This window comes from Sceloporus undulatus, chromosome 2 (genome assembly GCF_019175285.1).
Source record: "Sceloporus undulatus isolate JIND9_A2432 ecotype Alabama chromosome 2, SceUnd_v1.1, whole genome shotgun sequence".
Classification (NCBI taxonomy): domain Eukaryota; kingdom Metazoa; phylum Chordata; class Lepidosauria; order Squamata; family Phrynosomatidae; genus Sceloporus; species Sceloporus undulatus.
Window position 1 is genome coordinate 163,283,172 of NC_056523.1, and position 9,016 is coordinate 163,292,187.

Consider the following 9,016-nt stretch of genomic DNA (forward strand, 5'->3'; position numbering starts at 1 on the left):
TTGCTTAGCATGATTGAGAGCCCCAAGCATTTCAGGAAATAAAATAGATTGAGGCTACTTGGAATCTACCATGCATCTTCGTACTAAAAAGTGTGTGTGGAGTGGAGGACGGTGTAAGTACAATGAAGTAATCACAATTCAATGACATTAACATTTTATTTCCCCTAGAAATGTGATTGTTACATATTGATTGATCTTGGCTGCCAAGGCTAAGCACAATACCACACTGCGACATAAAATAGTACAATAATATGAGATTAAAGATAATGAATGGCTCCCTAAGAGGACGACTTTGGTTGGTGAAATAGCATTTTTCTGCTTTCTCCTTCCCTCAGTGGCCCCCAAAGTTCTGCCTCAGTGCTGGAGGAGGCACAATTGTTTACCAGCAGTGGGACAAGGCACCACCAATGGGACACAGTAGTTTAGGGAGGACATGAGGTTTTCATTTAATATTTTTGTTTATATACATCAGTTCCCCAAAATATTTGTTTTATGTGCTTAAAAGGTACTAGAGATGATAAATGCAATAGAAAGACACCTGTAAACCGATAACTCTTCTTGGAGAAAGGGCGTTCTTGTTTGCTGTCATGATGGGACCTAGGTCATTTGGGAAACTGGATGGGAGGTATGGAAGATAGGAAAGGCTGAGAACCATGCTCTGGAGCACTGTGAAAGGTGGGCAGACAGGATGACCCCCAAAGGAGGAGATCTGTAGAGATCAGTCACTTTTCTCCCTGCTGAGCAGCACAACTACCTGCAAATTCCCTTAGGTTCCAAGGCAATAAAAGTGGTATGTAAGTCATGACAGATAGGGGTATCATCATCTCTCATCCTCTATCTACAAAAGATCAAATAATTTTGCCTTTTGTTCTCCCAGGATATGATGAGACTGAAATACACTTCGAAGGAAGAGATGTTCCTAAAGCTGGAACTGCTACTGCTTCTCCTCATTCTGGATGTATGCCCTCCCCATCTGCAGCTTTGACTTTTACTGATTTGATAATTCATGGATTCGGTTAATATGTTTTCTCTAGGAATCTGTAGTTCTTCCAGTGCAACTCAATTGACAATGTCTGCCAGAAGCCACTCTGGGGGGACCTAGCAATTGCTACCCAGGTACAAGGGTCCTGGGAGGGCACCCACAATTAATTTTCAATGGGGGGATTTTATTAGCTCAATTGAAAGCAGCAAAAGGGCTTGGGCAATGGAAGTGGGGGGCTAGCCTGTGTATACCTGTTCTGAAAAAAGAACTCTAGAGTTCAAGGTCCAAATTAATTTTATTTATTAATCAGAAAGATGTAATCATCCACACAAATATACTCTCTCATACACACATCTACGAACTAATAATATAGAAGGGGGCAGTGGACAGTGATGGGGGGAACAGAGGGCAATACTATATTGATTCCAGAAGCTGAGGCCCAGTCAGGGCGACACCGTGAAGTGGAAGTGGCTCCGCAAGCTGCCTGGGGATCGTGGTGTGGCCAGCAAGCTGAGGAGTCAAGTGTGATGCAGACAAAAAGGGTTTGTCTGACCTCAAGCAAGACCAAATTGGTGGTGCCCAAGCAGGCATATTGTAAAACCTATCCCAGAGCAGAATTCAGAATTAGAGTGGATTTTCCAGGAGAGAAGAATGGGAGGGGAAGTTGGGAATAACCGGACAATCAATGCAAATGTCCCTGCACAAAGGACTATCACTCCCAGAGAGAGATACTCTTGGATTTCACAAGGTTTATCACTTGAAATTGCTCCCATTGGGGAAGGAATCATGCAGATTCTGATCTTGATCAGTCTCTGTTTAACTACATTCTCTTGCACTTCTCCATGCTGAGCCTCTTGGATCTCCTTATATGTTATGGCTGTTTTCTTGTGCTGGGGATGTATTCATGACTATGTGCCTTAGACAGTCCTTTTATATTAGCTTAATATCAGAAAGGAGGGGAGGTGAAAGGAAGAGGGATCTTGGGGAAAAGATTCCTGGAGAAAACACCTCTCTGGGCATTTTTAGGTCCTCCAGTGCAATTCTATGATCTGGCAGATGTTGGCTACAGGGTTGCACTGGAGGACCTAGAGATTCCTAGAGAGGTGTTCTCGCAGGTAGAAAAAAATAAGTGGTATTTTTTTATTTGAGGTTTTTCCACTTTCACAGGGGTCTTATGTCCATAACCCCAGTGAATGTGGAAGACCCACTGTATAATCTAATGATAGGCTGTCATACGTTGAGGGATTCTACCAATGAAACATTAATATTACAAATATGAGCCAAACTATGCTGACCACATCCTTTGGGGGGGATGATTAATACTAATGACACAGAATGTTTAGGAAATGTATTTTTATAATGGCTCAAAGGTTTCATGCTGAAAATCATTCCAGGAACCTTGAAGCATTAAAACCTTATGCTGTTAGGAAGGGGTTAGGAAGGGGATCCATCCTACTTGAGCAGGGGATTGCTGCCTGCCTGCTTGGGCACCACAATCTGGTGCCTGAGGGCTTCCAGCTCAAGGTGGTGGTGAATCTGCCCCAGGATATAGCCCAGGCTTTAAAAAGGAGATTTCTAAAGTGCTTAAATCTAACTGTCGTCTAGATTTTATGTGGAGAATCAGATGCAACAGTGTGCAAACTTGTTGAACCAAAATGAGAAACTATTCTTCAGTTCACTATGGTGTTAAATGTGAAGCAGTTGTACCACAGTTTTACAGTGAAAGAAGGGTAAGGCAAGGCTGGGGATTGTGCAGCCCTCCAAATGGGTTTGGACAACTTGTGTCATCAGCACTCATTACTGGTGAGGAATACTGGGAGTTGTAGTTCAAGAATGTATAGAGGAGTGAATAATAAAAATGAGGAAGGTGGGGGAGTGAAAAATGTAGCAGTACTTTTAAGGCTATTTTAAAAAAAATAAAAACCAGTTAATCTTAAAGGTGCTATTATATTCTTGTCCTCTTCCCCCTCCCTTCCTACTTTATATGTTGCAAGAAACTAATGTGGCTACTTCTTTGAAAACTACTACAAGGGAGGGGTGAAGGATTCTCATCCCTTGAGTGGAGGAGAGAAACTCAGAATTAGATGGCCCCACCTGCTGTTGACTGATTCCCTTTCCTTTGTCTACCGTACCCTACACTACCATTCTCAGTAGAAAATTTAGGGGTGCTGCATCTTTTTTCCCCTATGGATTTGATTTGACTTAGTGAACTTGCTGCCAACTGGAATTCCTTACACTTCTTGTCCTCTGTTTGTGTATCTGCAAATCCATCAGACAGTACGAAATGCCAGCAGAGAGTTGTCAGGAAGAAAGTGGAACTCTTCCCTTCAGTTATTCTAAGTTTCTTGCATGGTCTCACTCACCCTGATGTTTATCACACTATGCTTTAAAGAGGTACTATTCCAGTGTGACTCCTCTAGCTGCCTCCTGTTGCATGCTGGGATTGGCAGTTTTAAGGAGGGGTATTTAGAATTCTCAGGCAGAGATGTTCAGCTCCTTAAAACTGCCAATCCCAGCATGCAACAGGAGGCTGCTAGAGGAGTCACACTGGAATAGTAGCTCTTTAAGAGCATAGTGTGATAAACATCCCTGTGTCTGATGTGCAGTTAGAGACTAGAGGTGATGTCCAACCTCTTCCCTCTCCTCTAGGTCAGGGGGAGGGCAAAGATTTATGAAGATAATGGTAGTGATTGTAAGCACTCAGAAGGCCTTTGAAATGGCACCCCCTCCATGCATGAGAAGTATTGGAAGGTTTCTAATGCTTTACAGAAAAAAGGATTGGGGAATGTTCACTAACAATGGTTAGTATAGCAAGCTGACATCTCTAGATATGTATCCTGGGTACACTAAAAGTTTCTCATTTGACAAGGTTGTCATGTCATGTCTGACTGTATGGGACAGTGCTCATCTCCATCACAAAGTAAAGGGAGCCAGCATTGTCAAAGATGACTCCGTGGTCATGTGTCCAGCATGGCTGCATGGAACGCTGTTACCTTCCCACCAAAGTGGTACCTATTTATCTACTTGTACTTTTACATGCTTTCAAAATGCTAGGTCAGCAGAAGCTGGGACGAGTGATGGGAACTCAGTCTGTCACGTGGTGCTAGAGCCTCAAAATTCTGACGTGCTGATCTTGCAATCGTCATAGTCAGTGTCTTAATCGCTGAGCCACCCCATCCCTTACCTATGCATCAATAAATGAGAGAGCCTTCTCCATTGCAGCACCCTGGTTATGGAATGCTGTCCTCAACATATGCTTTACCATCTTAAAAATCATAGATGGGGCATCTTGGTGGCGGAACTGAAGCTGGATCCCCAGAAAAGGGTTAAATCATGTGAATGGAATCTGAAGCATTCCAAAATTTCTTGAAGCAAAGGGCAAACCTATTACTATAAGGAATTAACTGGACTGATATGTACTCTCCTAAACTTGTCCTTGTTATTCTTTCAAGCCATCTGTGACACTTTGTCAGTTGTTATCAGTCTCCCTGGCTTGACTAGATGAATATGGGACAGCACAATACAGCAGCAACAAAATCTTTATTCAGCCGTCAAAACAAGGTTGATTTATAATTAGACTACTGGTAGAACCAGTCAGGCATTAGGTGACCAGATGTGTCATAGCTTATAGCTGTGTATATGACTGGCTGGCATCCAGACACATAGTTGTAAAACCATATTTTAGCCAAGATTTTCTAATTGTAATTGTATGGTTTGTCAACACAGTAATCGTATGGACAGTTAAATGAAACGGTTTTCCTATAGACATCATGCAAATTGCTAATAACAGCAGGCTTGGGAATGTTCTGTTTTGAAAGACAAACTTTTGTTTCTGAACAATAAAGGTAAGTATCCCCACCTCCTCAATGGGGATCTTAAATGATAGAAACAGAATTGATATAGTAGTGCTGAACTGGGATCTGGATCGAAATCTCCACTCAGGAGTAAGCTCACGGGGGCTGGATCTGCACTGTAGAAATAATCCAGTTTGACACCACTTTAACTGCCATGGCTCAATGCTATGTTATTCTGGGAACTGTAGTTTTGTGAGACATTTAGGCGCGTTACAGACTGCCCAGAAGGGGTGGTCTGCCACCACCGCCATTTGCAGTGCAGAGGAGTCCCAGCGTCCAAACCGCGAGGCTCCGCGCTGCAAATAAGAAGTGCCAAAATGGCGCTTCTCTTTGCGGCGCGGATATGACGCCACGAGGCGCCAATGGCACACTCGCAGCGTCATATGTGCTGTGTGACATGCGGACGCAGCGCATCCGCTGCGTAAAGATGGCGGCCCCTGTGTGGAACGGGCACTGCCATTTTGTACGGACTCGGTCCGTATTAGGTTTAGGGGCGTCCGGAAGTGACGCCCCTTTCTAATCCTAATACAGACCCAGTCCGTACTTTATGCCCGTTTGTAATGGGCCTTAGTCTTCTCTGTCAGAGAGTTCTGGTGCCACAAAAAAACAACCATTCCCAGAATTCTATAGCATTGAGCCATGGCAGTTAAAGCAGTGTCAAACTGTTTTATTTCTGCAGTCTGGATGCAGTCTGGGTTAACCATGAGCCAGTTATTTTCACTCAAGGTAACGCACCTGATACAACTGTTAAGATAAAAGTGGGAGTGAGAGTTGTGTATGCCAACTTGAACATCTGGGAAGAAAGAACACATTTAAAAAATGAATAAAATAATGATCTAGGAGTTACTTTCCAGCTGGAGCCAACTGTTTGTGTTGTGTGTTCTTATTAAAATAAAATAAATTTTAAATTGGTGATTTATTATTACAGAAAAGAAAACAAACAACATAAAAACTTATGGTTTGGGGCAGAGTAGCAAAGGTGGTTTGGGACCTACTTTGAACTCCAAACTCTGACTGGCAATGAGCTGGGCTATTTTCAATCAAACTGACCCCAAAACCTTGGAGTATAAGTGTTTTTAAAGGTTCTTTGGTTAGCAAAAAGAGAATAGCTGAGTGTTAAGCAGGCTGGACTTCATCACTGAGTAGTCTCTCTCCCCCCCCCCCCATAATTACTCAGTAATAATTACCCTTGGCCTTCTCTGCCTGGATAGCTCCCTTACCCACTGCATTCAAGCATGAAGCTGTCTTTTAATTTATGTCGCAGATTACCTTGGTAGCCTATTGTGAGAAAGGAAGGAGACACACACTATCTATCTATCTATCTATCTATCTATCTATCTATCTATCTATCTATCTATCTATCTTAATAATAATAATTTTTTATTTATATACCGCCCTGTGGCAAACCAATCCGGGCGGTTTACAACATTAAAATAACATACAGCATAAAAACAATATATTTCCCTCCCCCCTTAAAAAGTTATTATCGTCAGTCAAGGCAACCATGGCAGTCTCAACCCCAAAGCCTGTCCTGAAGCCGGTTTGAAATGGGTCTAGATAATCAGTTTCATCCAAGACAGCTTGGAGCTGAAGAGCAACCGCCCTCTCCCTTTCCTTGCCCAAAAATGGCAGCAAATAAACAGGCCTGTAGTTGTTCATATCCAGGGGGTCCAGGGAAGGTTTTTTTCAGAAGCGGCTTAACAGCCGCTTCCTTCAGGCAAGATGTAACATGCCCTTCCCTGAAGGATGCATTGATGATATCCGTGAGGAATCTCCTCAATGCATCCCCCCCCTGGATGGCCAGCCATGATGGGCAAGGGTCGAGAGGGCAGGTTGTTTTCCTCACTTTACCAAGCAGCTTGTCCACGTCCTCGGTACTCACTGATTGGAGCTGATCCAGAATAACTTCATCGACGGAGTCACTGGACACCTCGCCTATAGATTCTATTGCAACAGTGGCATCTAAGTCGGCTCTTATCTGAGAGATTTTATCTGCGAAGAAGTTGTTAAATGCGTCACAGCAGGCTGTCGTCGGGTTAAGCAAGGGATTTGGTGCAGGAGGTACCTGCGTCATTTCCCTCACCACCTTAAACAGCTCTGCTGGACGGGACTCTGCAGACGCAATACGTGCAGAAGAGAAAGCTCTCTTTGCTGCATGAATTGCCTCCCGATAGGAACAAAAAAAGTTCCTATGGCGAGTTCTGTCAGATAGGAGTCGAGTCTTCTGCCACCTACGCTCTAGTCGTTGTCCGAACCGCTTCATTCTCCTAATCTCTGGTGTATACCATGGCCTACGATTTGAAGCGGATTGGCAAGGACGCTTGGGAGCGATTGTGTTGATAGCCCTGGTAAGATCGGTGTTCCAGGTATCAACCAGAGCATCGACAGGGTCACCGGCATTCCCAACCATTAAACCCTCTAAGGCTCTCTGGAATCCTATTGGTTTCATTAGCCTTCGAGGGTGGACCATTCGAATGGGTCCACCACCCCTGGTGGGGCAGATATTGGCTCTCAGTGCCGTCTTGACCAGGAAATGATCCATCCATGACAATGCGGAGGTACTTACCACCTCCGCCCATGAATATTCCTGTTCCGTACTAAAGACCACATCGAGTGTATAACCTGCACAATGTGTGGGTCCAGTGACCAGTTGGGATAGGCCCATGTTTGTCATGGTCTCCATGAACTCACTTCTCCTCACCTGCTCACTGACAGAGTACCCAGCTGGGAGGGCCTGCACCCAGATGACTGCGCTATCCTCTCCCAGCCAGGTCTCTGTGAAGCAGGCCAGGTCGGCATCCTCATCCAGGAGGTGGTCCTGGATGATGTGGGTCTTGTTTTTGACCGACCTGGCATTGCAAAGGAGCAGAGTGAGGTTCTGTGGAATGCTTGGTCTGCTCTCCAAGCCATTCTGAGAAAGAGAGGGAACTGAAGGCGGGATAGCTTTCAAGCAGCGATCCCGTCTTCTTTTGTAACATTTGTTCCCTCTATTCCAACCCTGCCTCCCATTCCCCAGCACAACTCCAATGGCCGCCCCCGCCACATTCCCGGCCTCAGGTGAGGTGGTAGAATTCAGAGCCATTGGCAAGATAAAGTGATTGGGGCATAAAACAGGCCCAACCCTTGGCCCCGTGGTCTAACAATCAGGTGGCAAGGGACCTACTGATGGGACAGTCCTATTTAGTTCAACCCACAATCACCTCAGATCTTAAGATGACCTAATCAAACTTCCAAACCCCTTAAAGTTACAGTGGTGTTCCTGAAGGGAGTGGGTTGGGGGCCTTAAGACTCCCACCCTAGCCATGCCCCTTTCTTCCTCAGCTGCTTCTGCCCCACCTCTGCCTTTGCCTTGAGTCCTGGTGTTGGGAAGCTTGCTCTGGCTGTGGCTTTGGCTTTTGGCGTCTGAGCTGGAGTGGTGTTCTATCTATCTATCTATCTATCAAAAAATACTCCAAGAAAATGATATTTACTCCCTGATAAATGTGCTTAGCAGGCGGGCAAAAGAAACAGAATAGGTTACATCTCTGTAGTAATTACAGTACAGTAATTCAAGTGAGTTTGAAATGTAAAGCTACATGATCAAGAGCATGCCTTTGCCTTTCAAGTTAGCAGACCAGACATTTAGAAGAATTTTAGTTTATCGGGGATTCAGATGTAGTTGTAGAACATAGAATAGGGGGGAAGGGGAGGAGATCCATTTGATGTGTGCTTCACAATGAAAATAATTTATATGGCCATCTAGAATCATAGAACTGGAAGAAACCTCAAAGGCCATCCACTCCAAGCCCTGCCATGCCGGAATACACAATCAAAGCACTCCTGAAAGATGGCCATCCAGCCTCTGTTTAAAAACCTTCAAAGAAGGAGACTCCATCATACTCTGAGAGAGCATATTCCACTGTCGATTATCTCCTGTTGTCAGTTTTTCCTAAGGCTGAAGTGGAATTTTTTTTCCTGTAGTTTGTATCCATTGCTCCAGGCTCTGTTCTCTGGAACTTCAGAAAATAAACTTCTTCCATCTTCAGTATAACATCTAAAACTCCTCTACATCAGGTCATGTAGCCCAAAGTCTTATTTTTTGACCTGCCCCACTGATTCTGCATTTCAGCTGTGGCAGCTGGTGGTTTCCATCTTAGAGAAGTGGTGAATCCATGTTAGGCTTTGGCTTGTTTAGGAATAT